The sequence below is a fragment of the Pleurodeles waltl genome, chromosome 4_2 (genome assembly GCF_031143425.1).
Source record: "Pleurodeles waltl isolate 20211129_DDA chromosome 4_2, aPleWal1.hap1.20221129, whole genome shotgun sequence".
Classification (NCBI taxonomy): domain Eukaryota; kingdom Metazoa; phylum Chordata; class Amphibia; order Caudata; family Salamandridae; genus Pleurodeles; species Pleurodeles waltl.
Genome location: NC_090443.1, coordinates 738,450,706 through 738,469,133, shown reverse-complemented (window position 1 = coordinate 738,469,133; position 18,428 = coordinate 738,450,706).

The following is an 18,428-nucleotide window of genomic DNA, read 5'->3' as shown; positions in this document are numbered from 1 at the left end:
ATTGCATTTATTATGTAATTATTCTTTCATGAAGGTATATTTATTTATACTGATTTTATGCTTTAAATATATTCACTGAAAATAAATAGAGGTTAAAGTAACATTATAGTAAGGTGATATGTTCAGCAACTTTGTAACGTTTTGAACTCTAAAAAACGCAGAAATTTACCAGTTATAGTTATCTCAAGTAACTATGATTCATGCCTTTTGGTAACTATAACTCACGTCCTCACCATGCACTGCTAATTACCCCATATATTGCATCACTCATTACATCTTCTATGACATCATTGATAGTATCACTGCAACATTTGCAAAGAAATTATTGATGAGAAAACTGTACATGGTGGGGCGCGAGTAACTATGACTCGTGCCCTAAGGTAACTATGACTTCCATGACTTCCACCCTTGTCATGCACAGTTTTCACATCAATAATTTCATTGTAAATGTTGCAGTGATATTACCAATGATTCCATAGGAAATGTAACGAGTGATGTAAAATGTGGGGTGATTAGCAGTGCATGGCGAGGGCGTGAGTTATAGTTACCTTATGGCATGAATCATAGTTATTTGGGAGAGCTACAAATGGTGAATTTCTGTGGTTTTTAGAGTTTAAAACATTACGTTGTTACCTAACGTTTCACCTAACTATAACGTTACTTTAACTTTTTGTTTTTTTTTCAGTGAATTTCTAAGTCTTTTTTAACAAAACGTTATAATGTATTATCATACATAAATCCAACTCCTGCCACTCAGGGTCTTTGGCTCTGTGTAGCAGGGGGTTGGCTGTAGGGCCTGGCCTGTGACTAGGCCCTCTGACCAACCCATAAATGTTCCCTCCGGGTGGGAGCAAACACAGATTTCCTGGCCTGCATGCTCCCTTCCGTTAAAAATAACATCAGGCCCTGGGGAATGTGGAACTTGGGGGCCAAAAACAGCCTTGTGGGGGGGGGGTCACACACCCCCCTCCCTTATTTTCTTGCCTCAGCCCTGGGGACTGGGGTCTCCGGGGCCTTTCTGAGGCAAATAAAACCATTATTTCGTCCACCCCAGGGGTCTTCAGTTAACAAACCCAGGCTTGTTTTTTTTTTTGCTGGGAAGTCACAGATCCTCTGCGAATTCATGGCAAATTTTTTAAAAACACATTTGGCCCTAAGTGCGATCTCTCCTGGATCCATCCCCCATGTGTAGAGAGTCAGGGTATCCCTACCCTGCCCTCTTATGTCTTTTTTTGCCTTTTTAGGACTCCGTCTGAGTTCTGAGTACTAAGATGGTCGCCACCACTTTCTGGTTGAAGTGGTGGGAGCCAATCAGATCTCAGTAGGAGATCTGTTGGATCAGCAGAGGCTTCATGTACTTAGATATACAAATTGTTTCTTAGCATTCACACCATCCGCACCCACCATCACCACCACCGACACCACCAACAACACCACAACCCCCCACACCAACCAAAATCACACATGGACCCCTTCCGACGACAAAGAAACCGAAAAAAACATGAACTCAATCCACTCAGGCTCCCTCAGAGACCACTGCCCCCACCACATTTTAATTCGTAATCAACAGCTCCTTCGATGCCGCAACCTTCCCAGACACCTGGAAGCACGCCGAAGTCACCGCACTCCTCAAAAAACCCAAAGCAGACCCAGAAGACCTCACGAACTACCACCCCATTTCTCTTCTCCCCTTCCCCGCCAAGGTCGCTGAGAAGATAGTGAACGCCCGTCTGTCTCACTTCCTAGAGGAAAACAACGCACACAACGCCTTCCAGTCTGGATTTCACAAGAACCACAGCACTGAGACCACGCTCATTGCCTGTACTGACGACATCAGAAACAGAGTTGACAAGGGCGAGACCATCGCACTCATCCTCCTGGACCTTTCCACAGCCTTCGACACTGTTTGCCACCAAATCCTCTGCGCATGCCTTTTCGACGCAGGAATCCGATACAAGGCCCTGGACTGGCTCACCTCCTTCCTCGCCGAAAGAACCCAGAAAGTCTGCCTCCCTCCCTTCCAGTCCCCAGCAACCAAGATCATCTGCTGGGTCCCCCAAGGGACCTACCTCAGCCCTACCCTCTTCAACATTTACATGGCCCGCTCGCCCACATCCTCCGCCCCCACAGAATCACCATCATCTCGTACACAGACGACACCCAGCTCGTCATCTCCCTCACCAGGAACCCTTCCACCGCCAAGACAAACCTCCACGACGGACTCCTCGACACCACCAAATGGATGAGAGCAAGCCGCCTCAAACTCAACTCCAACAAAACAGAAATCACCATCTTCGGACCCAACAAGACAGTATGGGACGACTCCTGGTGGCCCACCGCCCTAGGACCACCCCCAACACCCTCCACCCACACACGCAACCTTGGCATCATCTTAAACTCATCTCTCGCCATGGCCCAGCAAATCAACACCATATCTTCCTCCTGTTTCAACACCCTTCGCATGCTATGGAAGACCTTCAAATGGATTCCCATAGAAACCAGAAAAACCGTCACCCATGCACTCATCAGCAGCAGATTAGACTACGGAAACACCCTCTATGCAGGTACCACAGCCAAGCTTCAGCAGAAACTCCAACGAATCCAGAATGCAGCTGCACGTCTCATCCTCAACCTCCCACGCCACGAACATATCTCCGCTCACCTCAGATCCCTTCACTGGCTACCCATCAGCAAAAGGATCATCTGCAAAGTCCTCATCCATGCCCACAAATCCCTCCACAACACTGGACTAGCCTACCTCAACGAACAAGTGAACTTCCACGCACCCACTCGACTCCTCCGCTCTGCTGACCTCGTCCTCGCCACAGTCCCCTGCATCCAACGCACCACCTCCGAATGCAGATCCTTCTCCTACCTCGCCTCCAAGACCTGGAACTTCCACCCCACCAACCTACGCAAGACCCAGGACCTCCTGACATTCAGAAAGCACCTCAAGACATGGCTTTTTGAGCAGTAATCGGCAACCCCCCTCTTTCCTCCCCCCCACAGCGCCTTGAGATCCTACCGTGTGAGTAGCGCGCTTAATACATTTTTTGATTGATTGATTGATTAGTGAATCAAAAACTACTGAACAAAACTCAAAAAGCACTCTTTCTGGACCAGGATCTAGCTTTCTGCCAAATTTGGTGTAAATCCGTTTAGCAGTTTGGGCTGTAGCTGTGTCTAAAGTTCCTATGGAAAAATGAATGGGGAAAACATGTTTTGGGACCCCCCATTTTTCTCGTTCCCCGCTGGAAGGATCACCGCTGCTAAGCAGCTCCCTCTCTGTGACAGCAATGCTGGCTCCCGCAGGAGGCGGGGAGTCAGCTGGGACTGTTGGGGCCTTCAGGCTCCACCACGGTCCCCAACATTGAGACTAGCTGCCCAAGATCACATAGCTGGGGCCTGTGGGATTAGGTCCATGGGGCCGAGATAGGTCTGGGGGGAGGCTTTGGGTCTCCTCCCTATCAAAAAAATAAATTAGTTCAGGCCTCATGGGAGGGGGTCCTTGGGGCCGAGATCGACTGGAAAGTGGGACCTGCGCGGCCCTCTCCCACTAAAAAAAAATAAGGTTTAGGCCAGGGGATGGGGTCCCGGGAGAGAGATCGGCCTGGGGAAGTTTTCCCTGCATGTTTTCTATACAGCCCCAGGGTGGGCCAGGTACTGGGTGCATTGATTTATATATGAGTGGGGGCCTCCTGCCCCCGCCACAGCCCCTGGGACCGCCACCTGCCTGGGCACAAACGCTAACGTAATACGGGGGGCGCTAGGCAACCACTTCCCTGGGGCAATTTCGTAATTGGGTGCCAATGCAGCCTCCCTCCCCCCAAAAAATAATAAATAATTAGGCCGTGCCCGGGGGATGGGGTCCCCGGGGCCAAGAATGGCCTGGTGAGGGAGGCCACACGACCCTGTCCCCTGAAATAAAATATATATAATTAGGCCAAGCCTCAGGGCATGGGGTTCCCGGGGATGAGATCGGCCCGAGGGGGGAGCTGTGCGGGGTTGGGTTGTTTAAGGAGTTGGCCACAGGGACTGGCCTCATTAAGGTCATGCGCAGCGCAGTGATGCCATGTGGCCAACCCCCCTGAGCATGGCCAGAGGCTGTGCACAGTACAGGGTTGGTTTGTTACAGGGCCTGGCTATAGGCCATGCTCTGTGGCCAACTGCCGCTGCTCACTGCTGAAGGCTGTGCACATTGGTGGTTGGATTAAAGTATATAAAAAATGTAGAAATACAGTGAAATAGAATTAAATATACCTTAGAAATTTACTGAAAAAAACAAAAGTTACAGGGAAGGTATAGTTAGGTTCTGAATTTACTCATGCAAAACCATAGAACCATAAAAAAATCAGTAGTTATAGTTAGAGTTTTTGTAAGTAACTATAAATCGCTCCCTAGGGTAACTATCACTCGCAGCCTCACCAAGCACTGCTAATTACCAAAGATATTACAGCAATTATGACAACTTCGATAATGTCCTTAAAACTATAAATGAAACATCAGCAGTCCAATTTTTGAAGATAAAGTTGTGCATGGCGGGGCGTGAGATATTGCTACCTTAAGGCACGAGTTATTGTTATTTGAAATAACTATAACTATAACTGCTGAATTTCTATGGTTTTCTACGAGTAAATTCTGAACCTAACTATAATGTCCCTTTAACATTTGCTTTTTTCACTGATTATTATATATATATATATATATATATAAACAAAAGCATTGCCTACTCGCGATCAATACCGGCGCCACATAGACAACGTACCACGGCTCAACTCAAATCCAGACAGTGTATTTATTTTAATGCATGTATCAGCAAAATTGCCTGATGTGTTTTGGAGCCTTCGCTCCTTGCTCACAGGTTCAAGTAAATCCAAATCGTTTCCTCCTCAATAACATTATAAAATAAACTTGAATTAAACAACTGACATCAATGACAGACAAACAAATGCTCTCATAGTGTTGAAAAACATGTCGGCCATATTGGAACATTGCAAATTCTATTGTAGATTCAACAAAACAAATATATATGCACTGTAGGTTCACTTGCTCATGCTCACTAAATCCTTAACACAATACAATTCTTTATGGAATGGATAAAGATAATCAATATTAATGAGGAAAATTATTCTTATCATCAGAAAAACAATTATTGATGTGCTTCATATTAACCTACGTTACACCAACCCTAATCAATCCAATGTGGCTAAATAGCCTACAATATTTTTAAACACAGATACGAATATATTATTCATAAATTGATCATCTTGATACAATTTCATTGCTCAATTCCAAAGTTGTAATTCTCTTTCACAATATGCTGAGAAAAAACAGTTTCCTACTTCAAAATTACTCTTTGAATCCAATGTGTTGAAACTCCCACAGGCCAAACTAGGGTTCAGTTATAATAGCTCTCCTGTATTCAAATGCTTCAATCCCAGCTTCATCTTCACCCTATTGTGAATAAAACATGTAATCAAAAAAATCATATTCAAACTCAAAAATGAAAAATAAAAAAGTCACATTTCTTATCTTCTATTACTACTTGATACCTAAACTATGAAAATAAATATTTCTTAGCACCTGAAATCCTGATTGCCATTAAAATTCAACCTAAGTGCACTGATAATTCTTCATCTAGATTCAACCCTCCTGGGTGAAGAGTTCTATATTTAATAATGAGTTTAGATTCCAATCTCCTTAATTCCTGCTCCCTATTACCTAATCTTATAGTAATGGAGATACTATCCAAAACACAGAACTTCAACAAATTGGTATTTTTTTGATAGTACAAAGCAAAATGTCTAGCAATTGGATACTGTTTATCTTTATTTATTATAGCTCTCATGTGTTCAAGCACTCGTTTTGTAGCTTTATGAATTGTGATGCCAATGTAGTATTTCTCACATGGACAGCCTAATGCATAAATGCTAAACTCCGAATTAATAGTCAGTTGTTTTTTAATCATATATGGTCTTATTTGTTTTGATAGCCGTATTTCAGTACAACTACTGCTATATTTACAAGCTTTGCATGCACCACATGTGAAAAAACCTTGTATAGATGTTTGTCTATCAATTTGTATAGATTGTACGAAACTATCACAAAGTTTATCCTTCAATGAGGTGCATCTTCTAAAGGTCATCTGCGGTTTCTCTCCAATAAATTTGCCTAGGTGTTCTTAATATATCCCAATACTTATTTAAACTAAGTCTCACTTCCCAAGCTTGATGATGGAAAGTTTAATAAATGTTACAGATTGAATCTCATTGCTTGTTTCTGCTACTTATGGAATCAGCAGTTTTTCATGAGCAATTGTCATGACCTTATTACATGCACTCTCATTGACTTTATGTGAGTAACCTCTCAAGGAATCTATTCCTCATGATCTCTATTTCATGTAAAAAAACAGTTTCCGCAGTACAGTTCCTTTTTGCTCTGAGCAATTCACCATATGGAATACTTTGTATGAGGTCCTTAGGATGACAGCTCTTCGCATGAAGTAAACTGTTTCCTGCTATTTTTTTGTGAAACAGAGAGCTTACTAGCTTAGAACCTTGGACTTCCACCCTCAAATCAAGAAACTCAATATTAGATGAATGTATATGAGCTGTAAATTTCAAATTCAATTGACTATCGTCAGTTGCTTAACAAAGTCGGAAGCCTGAATCTCACTACCTTTCCAAATGCAGAAAATATTGTCTATTGTCTATATAGTGAACCCAGAGGACGGCGTGTTCGTCAAACTGATGGATGTTGTACACTATATGCTCCTCCCACCAGCCCAAGTAAAGACCTGCATAGCCCATCGCCGTCCCCTGTGTCTGCCTGTCAAAAATGAAAAAATTGTTGGTCAAACAGGTATGCATCATTTGTAAAAGCATCTCAGTATGCTGTAAAAAAGATATTGACCTAGCTCTCAAAAAATGTTTACTCGCTTTGATACCTAAATCATGTGGTATACAAGTGTATATGCTCTCAACATCTAAACAAAGTAATAAATACTGTTTCTCCCATACAATACCATTGATTCTTTTCAAGAAATCACTTGTATCCTTAATATAGGATGACAGGGATTGTACAAATGGTCAAAGAAAAAAAATCCACTTACTTTGAAGTGTTTTCTAACATACTGCCTTTAGATTAGACAATAGGTCTCCCAGGTGGATTTATTAGATCTTTGTGAAATTTTCGCCTCAAATATAGTACAGGTAATTTGGAAAAATCCCACCTCAGAAAGAGATATTTATCTTTCTCAATTAACCCCTTATACTTCCAGGCACTCAACTTATCTAAATATTTCTTATTTGCTATTAAAGATTTATGTTTTGTTGTTACCTCATATTGGTTAGTATCATTAAGTTGTCTTAGCCCCTCATGTAGATATTTTACTAAGGGCCAAATCGCTACATTACCTCGTTTGTCCGATTGTTTTATAACAATGTTCTTATTACTTTTCAACTCATTAATAGCTTCTAGTTGTTTCCTCTTTAGATTCATGTGCCCATCTTTCATTTTATTCTCAATTCTGTGAAATTCCTTTACCATGCACTTTTCAAATGTATCAATAGGTCCATGCATTATTTGGGGGCAAAAGGTAGATTTAGGCCTAAAAATCATTGAACCCAATCCAAAATGGGCAAACAAGCCTAAACATGATATTTCATAAAGCAATAATATGCAAATATAGCAGCAGAATACCAGATGGATGATACCTAGTTCAGATATGGGAGCCCACACAAGGAACAACATAAGATCAGACCAGAATGGTCTCAGCCCATTTGAGATGAGAGGATCTTGCCCTTAAAAAATGTCTGCACGCTTCGAGCCCATTAGCATGTCTGATGCTGGTATACAAACTGTTGACATCAAGAGTAATGAGTAAGTAGTCATCCTCCCAGGAAATGTCATAGATCCTGCAGAGAAAGTCCTTACTGTCCTGAATATATGAAGGAAGGTAAACAAAATATGGTAATAAATAGAAATCAATATATTTGGGAGTATTTTCTAACAAAGACTCCCTGGATGACACAATAGGTCTACCACGAGGATTGTTGGGGTTTTAATGAATTTTGGGTAAGCGGTAGAGGACAGAGACTGTGGGAAACAATTTGTTTAAGAACTGGAGCCCCTGATCTCTCCAATCAATCAGAAATTCATGAAAATTTCATCTTCGATACCTCAACTTCACTTTTAGAAACTGATCCATAGCAATCCTTATCACTCAGTTGCTTTAAACCCTCCTTGACATAAAGTTCTGTGGAGAGCACCACAACATTGGCCCCTTGTCAGGTGGCCGGACAACAATGCTGCAGTCTTCTCCAAGATTCCTAATAGCTAGCCTCTCACCTTTGTTCAAATTATCATATTTCCAACTGCTCTGCATAGCAAATTTCTTATAGTCACAAATTACCAAGGATTCAAAAGTGTCAATAGCATCATGAGCTAAAACAGGATTGAAGATTGACTTGGGCTTGAAATCGCTCGGTTCACTGCAGCCCAGGTCAATCCCCATGCCATCTAGATTCAAGAATTTATCTCCAGTGTTATCACTCTATGGGTCCAGATCAACAAAAGTGAACAATAAATCGACATCGTCAATGTTTAAATTACTCTTTCACTAACTCAGTCGGAGTGTTGTTTTTTCTTTGCAGGCAAACCACTTATGTAATTTGAGTTTTCTGATAAAATGGACAAATCTATCCTGATATGAGGATAATTAGATTAATTCACTGGGTAAAATGACACACCTAATTTCAAAACCTTTGTTTCAATCTCTAATAATGTATGCTTAGGCTGATTTACTACATTGATAAGTGTAACATTCATCGTCCAGACTTCTGGCCCCTTGTAGTTATTCCCATGGGGGCTCCTGCTGTTGCTCTGACCTCCTGGTTTGTTTGTTGTGCACCCTCTGCTTCCTCCTCCTCTTCCTCTTCATTGTTCCCTTCCCCTGCACAGGTCCTTTTCCCAATTCTGGTATGTCCTTTCTTGTTGTAGCATGCAAAGTTTCTCCCTTAAATTTCCCAGTTTTGATGAGCTAAATTCCGGCTGTTCTTTCTGAAACATCACTCTCGCTGTACTCATTTAGAGACCTGGCAGCTTACAACTGATTTTCACTCACAAAGTTAATATATATATATATATGACAAGCACACACACGTGATGCCGAAGCTCCAAGTTCTATAACGATGGTCCAAGCACAGATCCCGCCCAAATAATCCACAGTATATTGCGAGTATTGATACGGCTGAACACCGCAGAGGTTGCAACAATAATTTATTGCTAAATTATTGTCGCAACCTCTGCTGTGTTCAGGTGTGTCTATACACACAAGATACTATGGAAAAGGACTGTCAATGAAACAAGAATATATATAAATATATATATATTGATATATATATATATTCCCATTTCATTGACAGTCCTCTTACATTGATACAGCCGCATCATTTGTCCCAAAGTAATGGCTCCACGGCATTGGACACCAGACACAGGAAGCAGCGGGTTATCAGTGATCAAAACGCTTTTAATATAAATAACTCACACCTAGCCACATGAGAATGCCAACACGTTTTGGAAAATGCCTTCATCTGTACAAACACTTCTACCATTTCTATGACCTTAAAAGGCAGTCCCTCCTTTACGTCACTAGCCCTTTGTCACAGATGTTTAACTGTTACACTGCACATTCACTTCCCTGAATGAGCACCATCTTGAGAGAGTACACATTTCACATTTCAACAATGATGTTGCCATATTCCTCCTTCATTTATACTCCAAGCTACATGTAAATGTTCAAAATACTTATTCAATTCACATATCATAATAATCTTTAACATTAAATTCATCTTTGTGCAAAGTGCACAATGCTTAGGTATACAATGTTGTTCAATGGATTAACAGAGACAGTGTTCCTAACATATAAATAGCCCTAAAACATATAAAAATTCTCTGAACTGCTTATTCAAATCTCATGCCGTCGTGTCAAGCATCTGATTTATAATAAAGTACTCTACTCGGTGCTCTAATGTCCAATATATTCACTGTAGGCTCAGCTCCCTGAATGCGTGCCATCCTGGAAGAGCAATTAATAGGGTATTCAACAACAGATAGATATGTCAGAGCTCATCATATGCCTGTATATATGCCGCTTTTTAACAATCAGAAATTATAGAGATCCTTATCCAAATCTTGTATCATTCTAATAGACATTACATTCAAATTTGAATATGGTGCACAGTGCTAACAGATATATTAACTTTCACAGATGATAGATAATGAAATCAGTTTCAATCTAAATGTAGTAATAGCTGTAAAATCACCTACTTCAAGACTTGGTCAGTTCTCCAATTTTTAAAAGTTGTTTTAAACAAAATTTATCAAGGATATAGGTGGTCATTACAACCCTGCCGGTCGGTGTTAAAGCGGCGGTAAGACCGCCAACAGGCCGGCGGTAAAAAAAATGGAATTACGACCGTGGCGGAAACCGCCAACATAGACAGCCACTTTAACACTCCGACCGCCACGGCGGTACAAACAAACAGCGCGGCGGTCACCGCCAAGAGACAGGCGGAGGACAATGTACTGCCCACAGAATTACAACCTACCAATCCGCCACCTTTTCCGGGGCGGATTCACCGTGAACAAAAACACGGCGGAAACAGGACTTCGAAGGGAAAACGCTCACCTCTGCACACCCCACGAGGAACCAGGACGCCATGGAACCAGAGCTCCACATTTTTCTAGCCTTTATCTTCTTGCTCCTCTACCAGGAGCACGAACGCCGGCGCCGAAGACCACGGTGAGTACTGCACCTACGCACAGGGGAGGGGGGAGGGAAAAAACAGTGACACACACACGCAGCACGCAACACCCCCACCCCCACTCTCACCCGCAACAACACACACACTAATACAGCATGATACATTACAGTTACACCCCCCAAACTCCCTGGAAGAATGCAAAGACAAAAGGAAATGAGGTGACCGATTGTAATATAATCAAATTCAGTATTCAAAAAATATACATATACTATTTACAAATATATTCACTAATAATATTAGTCCAAGGTATTCCACCATTAAAGTCCGTGGACCACTGGGCCCAAAATGCATGGGCGAGGCCCACACAAGATACCCGAACAAGACGGAGAGAACACTGCAGGGGCATCAGATAGAAATAAAACAGGCACTTCAGGGGGAAGGGAAAGGAGGGGCACCTCAGCCGGTTGAGTGCACAATACCAAATCCACGAGGGGGCCCCATGCCCACTGTTCAATCCTGGGGAGTGCAAAGCCACAGTCTCTCAAGTCTCTACAGTGGGTGGTTTGCCCACTGTTCAATCCTGGGGAGTGCAAAGCCACAATCTCTCAAGTCTCTACAGTGGGTGGTTTGCCCACTGTTCAATCCTGGGGAGTGCAAAGTCACAGTCTCTCAAGTCTCTACAGTGGGTCGGTTGCCCACTGTTCAATCCTGGGGAGTGCAAAGCCACAGTCTCTCAAGTCTCAACAGTGGGTGGGTTGCCCACCGCTTCATCCTGGGGAGTGCAATGCCACAGTCTGTCAAGTGGATAACATTCTCCACTGACTCTGGAGGGGGCCTTGTGCCCAGAGTGCTTCATCCTGCCAAGGACTGAGGTAGTGGATGTCTTTCTCCACGGGTTCTGGAGGGGGCCTTGTGCCCAGAGTGCTTCATCCTGCCAAGGACTGAGGTAGTGGATGTAACTCTCCACTGGTTCTGGAGGGGGCCTTGTGCCCAGAGTGCTTCATCCTGCCAAGGACTGAGGTAGTGGATGTCTTCCTCAACGGGTTCTGGAGGGGGCCTTGTGCCCAGAGTGCTTCATCCTGCCAAGGACTGAGGTAATGGATGTAACTCACCACGGGTTCTCGAGGGGGCCTTGTGTCCAGAGTGCTTCATCCTGCCAAGGACTGAGGTAGTGGATGTAACTCTCCACTGGTCCTGGAGGGGGTCTTGTGCCCAGAGTGCTTCATCCTGCCAAGGACTGAGGTAGTGGGTGTAACTCTCCACTGGTTCTGGAGGGGGCCTTGTGCCCAGAGTGCTTCATCCTGCCAAGGACTGAGGTAGTGGATGTCTTTCTCCACGGGTTCTGGAGGGGGTCTTGTGCCCAGAGTGCTTCATCCTGCCAAGGACTAAGGTAGTGGATGTAACTCTCCACTGGTTCTGGAGGGGGCCTTGTGCCCAGAGTGCTTCATCCTGCTCGTGGCGGCCTCAGTAGCGTCAGAGCTTTTGGCGCTCATGGGCCTGCGGTGCTTGTTGCAGCGGTGTCCTTGGCAGCGGTGCTTGTTGCGGCAGTGTCCTTGGCAGCGGTGCTTGTGGCGGCGGTGCCTCTGGCGGCGGTGTCCTTGGCAGCGGTGCTTGTGTCGGCAGTGTCCTTGGCAGCGGTGCTTGTTGCGGCAGTATCCTTTGCAGCAGTGCTTGTGGCGGCGGTGTCCTTCGCAGCGGTGCTTGTGGTGGCGGTGTCCTTGGCAGCAGTGCTTGTGGCGGCAGTGTCTTTGGCAGCAGTTCAGCTGCTGGCGGTCCTGTCTGGGCCAGCGGGGTTGCTGCTGGCCGGCTCCTTGGAAGCGGGGCTGCTGCTGGCGGTCCTGTCTTGGGCAGTGGGACTGCTGGCGGTCGGCTCCTTGGCAGCGGGGCTGCTGCTGGCGGTCAGCTCCTGGGCAGCGGGGCTGATGGCGCTCTTCTCCGCCGTACTGATCTTCCCAGACTTGCCGGTTTTCTTGTGCCCCTTCCCCACCTTGGAAGGTGTTGCAGCTGACTCCAGACACCCACCTGTACCCCTGGGAGCGACTTTGGTGGCTGGTGTCTTCCCCCTCTCCCGCCGGGCACTGGCCAACTTTTGATGCTTGACAGGTGGGGGGCTGTCCGTGCTGTGGCTCCTTGCCACACTGCCTGCCCTGCTGCCTGGTGCACTCCATAATCCGGTGACTACTGGCACCACTGGTCCCGCCGATGTTGTGGCCGAGGTGCTAGGTTGGGACCTGGAGAGTCGGGCCCTAGGAGACTGACAGGGTGGGGGAGGTGAGGGAAAGAGGTCAAGGCTGGCCAGGAAAAGTTTCTTAGGAACACTGGGACGGGTAGATGGAGGGGGTTTGGGAGTGGAGGAAGAGGTAGTGGTCGTAGGAGGTGTACGTTTGGTGACTTTGGGTGAAGGTGCATGGGCTGGAGGCTGTCGTGAGGTGGATGGCTGTTGGGTGCGTGTGTGGCTGCGTTTGTGTACCTTGGGAGGTGGGTTCACAGACACACTGGGAGAGGACACAGGGGATGTGTGAATGGTAGTGGGGGTGGTGACTGCACGTGAGCAGGGTGTGGTGGTGGGTGTGCTGGTGATGGTCGTAGTTGCTGAAGATGTAGTGCATGCAGGTGTGAGTAGTGACGAGACTGGGAGGGATGATGGAGACAAGGAGGAGGGGGACACAGTGGAGGCAATGGATGTTGGTATGTCTGCATGTGTGTGATGCTTGCGTGAGTACCTGTGGGATGTGTGGTGCTTATGTTTGCCTGAGCTTCCTTTGTGTGTTGAGGTGTGTGCATGCTGGTCTGATGGTGTGCTTGGGATAGGCTGAGGTACAGGGGTGTGGGTCTGGGTGGAGGAAGTTGGAGGGGGGAGGCTAGAGACAGGGACAATGGCTGCCATCAGTGGTGAGGCCAGAGTCTGAAAAGCTCGCTGAAGTGCTGCCTGACCAGAATGAATGCCCTCCAGGAATGCATTGGTTTGTTGCAACTGCCTCTCTACATCCTGGATCGCATTTAAAATGGTAGACTGCCCAACAGTGAGGGACGTGAGGAAGTCAATGGCCTTCTCACTGAGGGCAGCAGGGGTGACTGGGGCAGGGCCTGAGGAGCCTGGGGCGAAGGTGATGCCCACCCTCCTGGGTGAGCGGGCACGGGGCAAAGGCTGAGGGGCTGCTGGGAGGGCGGTTCTGGAGGGGGTGGTGGCGGTGGTACCTGTAGATGCGGGGGCACAGATGGGCCCGCCACCGCAGGGGAGCTCCCATCAGAGGACAAGTCCGTATCACTGGTGTCAGCTCCTGTCCCCGCCGTGGAGCTCCCCTCGCCCTCCGTCCCACTGGTGAAATCGGAGTCCATAGTCTCGCCCTCCAGGGCCATGTGGGATGCAGCTCCCTCCTGCTCCGGTGCAACTGCTCCTCCGCCTGATGATGCTAATGCACAAAAGTACAGGAAGACCACAAAAATGGGGGGGGGAGAAGACAGAATAAAGATATGTTGAGTGCATGCATTACCGCTACCGTTGGTGGACAGAACAGCCACAGAAGCCCCCTGCACTACGCCGTGCACTTGGGGTCCACTAGTCAATCCCTGGGACATAGCCTACAAGGCTATGGCTGATATCTGCACACATGGATGTCATAGGAGCCTGACTAGGTGTAGTTGGCACTGTACCCAGGTGGGGCGGAGTGCCACAGGGTCTGCCTGAAAAAGGGGACTTAACTAGCCCACTCGCCCTGGCCTAGGGGAACCCACAGCCCACATCCCCCACCCAGACACCTCCACTGCGCGCTAAATCAGCAGAATGAGAGTGTACTCACCCCCTTGTTGCTGCTGTGATGCCCTCAAGCGCCCATCCAACTCCGGATACGCCACCGCCAGGATCATGAACATCAGGGGGGTCATGGTGCGACGGGCACCCCTCCACCGTCTTCTTGCTCCAGCGGTGAATGTCCTCCCATCTTTTCCGGCAGTGGGTGCTCCGTCTGTGGTAGAGCCCCAGGGTCCGGACGTCCTTGGCGATGGCACGCCAAACATCCTTCTTCTGGTGGGCGCTGACCTACAGGAATTGTACTGGGGAAAAAGAAAAGTTATTACCAACTGCACCGTCACAGTCATTGGCCCGCATCCCTACCCTTGCCATGTGGCACATGCACTCACCGTCGTTTCATGCACGCCTCATTCCCCCCCACCTATCTTTCATCCACCCCACTCCACACAGGCATTGCCCATACAGCATGCTCCCAGTGTACTTACCTGTTTGTCTGGAGGACCTGGAGACCCCATCCACGAGTTTCTCCAACTCCTCCGTGCTGAAGGCAGGGGCCCTTTCCCCAGACGCACAAGCCATTGTCTCTTCCAGACTGAGGTCACAGCAGCACTTGCAGTGTAGGTCCTCTCCTGTCGAAGATCAGCTATTGAGTGATTGAACAGATAGAAAATGGCGGTCACGTCCGCGGCGGTGCGTACCGTCACCACCAGCGTATATCGTCATTGGCTCCATGAACCCATAGTGTCCAATGTTAACCAATGCAGAATTGCGCCGCGGTCTTCGACTGCCTACTGCGATGGTGTACAACGCCAGCGCAGTTACCTCATATCCCATTATCCCACTTTACAGGTCAGGCAGCCGCCATTTCAGGGGCCCACATGGCTTTATTTTTAACTGCGTCACACATACCTAGGCCTTGGCTCAACACTCATACAGACAAATTTCGGGTTATGAATATTTTTTTGAGTAAGCTGTGTTTACGTACCTCTGAGTTGGTTGACTCTGTGCTCGCTGTTGTCCTCCATAGGCACCATCCACTGGGACATGTGAGGAGATGGCGGCATCCTCCGGTGTACAGACCGCTGGTGGACCTGTCGACAATGGAGGAAAGACATGTAATCATCACCTACAGGCTTGATCGTGCCACAATCCTGGAACTGTGTGCCCAGTTGGAGCCAGACCTGATGTCATCTATCCGCCATCCCTCAGGGTTCCCCCTCAAGTGCAGGTGCTGTCAGTACTCCATTTCCTTGCAAGTGGCTCATTTCAAACTACAGTGACCATAGCATCAGGGATATCCCAGCCTATGTTTTCCAATGTGTTGTCCAGAGTGTTGTCTGCCCTGCTGAAACACATGCGGAGCTACATCGGTTTCCCTCAGGTGGAGGATTTGCCTACAGTGAAAGGTGACTTCTTTGCCCTGGGACATATCCCCAACATCATAGGTGCCATTGATGGGACACATGTGGCCTTGGCCCCCTCCGCAGGAGTGAACAGGTGTACAGAAACAGGAAGAGTTACCATTCGATGAATGTGCAGATAGTGTGTTTGGCAGACCAGTACATCTCCCATGTTAATGCCAAATTCCCTGGCTCAGTGCATGACGATTACATCCTGCGGAATAGCAGCATCCCTTATGTGATGGGTCAACTCCAGAGGCACCGTGTGTGGCTACTAGTTGAGCACCTGGAACCAATTCAGTGGGAATAGTTGTCTGGGTCTGAGATATCCCTAAGAGTTAGTGTGTGTCTAACAGTTGTCCCTCGCCATTTGCAGGTGACTCTGGTTACGCCAACCTGTCATGGCTACTGACCCCAGTGAGGAATCCCAGGACAAGGGCAGAGGAATGCTACAATGAGGCCCATGGGCGAACTAGGAGGATTATAGAGCGGACCTTCGGCCTCCTGAAGGCCAGGTTCCGGTGCCTCCATATGACAGGTGGTTCCCTTTTCTACTCACCAAAGAAGGTGTGCCAGATCATCGTGGCCTGCTGTATGCTTCACAACTTGGCTTTGCGACGACAGGTGCCTTTTCTGCAGGAGGATAGTCCAGATGGAGGTGTTGTGGCAGCTGTGGAGCCTGTGGACAGTGAAGACGAGGAAGCAGAAGAAGAGGACATCGACAACAGGAACTCTGTGGTCCTGCAATACTTCCAGTGAGACACAGGTAAGAAGACAAACCTGCCTACTACATGTACTTTAACACTACTACCTCTCTACTGTCTTTACTTTTCACCCAGTGTATGGTACATGAGTTGTCACTTTCTCTTACGATTTCACAGATGTGGGTCCCACTGTATGACATCTGCTTTGTTTCCTCATGGACTAGAGCTGTGTGACATAGGTATGTTGACATTACCATTGAAAGAGCATTTTGTCACTGTAATCGCTAATACACTAATTCGAAATCACAGACAGACTCCAGATTGTTTTGTGCTTTAAGGGTGTTTATTTAAGTGCTCAATATTGGAGGGGGTTATTAAATGGTGAGGGGTGATGGTGGAGGAATATCCATGGTAGAGTGCAAGCTATTAGTGTAAGGAAATGGCTCCCTGTTGCAGTTACCCCCCACTTTTTGCCTGATACTGATGCTGACTTGACTGAGAAGTGTGCTGGGAACCTGCTAACCAGGCCCCAGCACCAGTGTTCTTTCACCTAAAATGTACCATTGTCTCCACAATTGGCCCAACCCTGGCACCCAGGTAAGTCCCTTGTAACTGGTACCCCTGGTACCAAGGGCCCTGATGCCAGGGAAGGTCTCTAAGGGCTGCAGCATGTCTTATGCCACCCTAGGGACCCCTCACTCAGCACATACACACTGCTTGCCAGCTTGTGTGCTGGTGGGGAGAAAATGACTAATTCGACATGGCACTCCCCTCAGGGTGCCATGCCAACCTTGCACTGCCTATGGCATAGGTAAGTCACCCCTCGAGCAGGCCTTACAGCCCTAAGGCAGGGTGCACTATACCACAGGTGAGGGCATAGGCGCATGAGCACTATGCCCCTACAGTGTCTAAGCAAAACCTTAGACATTGTAAGTGCAGGGTAGCCATAAGAGTATATGGTCTGGGAGTCTGCCAAAAACGAACTCCACAGCTCCATAATGGCTACACTGAATACTGGGAAGTTTGGTATCAAACTTCTCAGAATAATAAACCCACACTGATGCCAGTGTTGGATTTATAAAAAAAAATGCACACAGAGGGCATCTTAGAGATGCCCCCTGTATTTTACCCAATTGTTCAGTGCAGGACTGACTGGTCTGTGCCAGCCTGCTGCTGAGAGACGAGTTTCTGACCCCATGTGGTGAGAGCCTTTGTGCTCTCTGAGGACAGAAACAAAGCCTGCTCTGGGTGGAGGTGCTTCACACCTCCCCCCTGCTGAACTGTAACACCTAGCAGTGAGCCTCAAAGGCTCAGGCTTCGTGTTACAATGCCCCAGGGCACTCCAGCTAGTGGAGATGCCCGCCCCCTGGACACAGCCCCCACTTTTGGCGGCAAGTCCAGGGGAGATAATGAGAAAAACAAGGAGGAGTCACCCACCAGTCAGGACAGCCCCTAAGGTGTCCTGAGCTGAGGTGACCCCTGCCTTTAGAAATCCTCCATCTTGATTTTGGAGGATTCTCCCAATAGGAATAGAGATGTGCCCCCCTCCCCTCAGGGAGGAGGCACAAAGAGGGTGTAGCCCCCCTCAAGGACAGTAGCCATTGGCTACTGCCCTCCCAGACCTAAACACACCCCTAAATTCAGTATTTAGGGGCTCCCCAGAACCTAGGAAACTAGATTCCTGCAACCTAAGACGAAGAAGGACTGCTGAGCTGAAAAACCTGCAGAGAAGACGGAGACACCAACTGCTTTGGCCCCAGCACTACCGGCCTGTCTCCCCACTTCAAGAGAACTGCTACAGTGACGC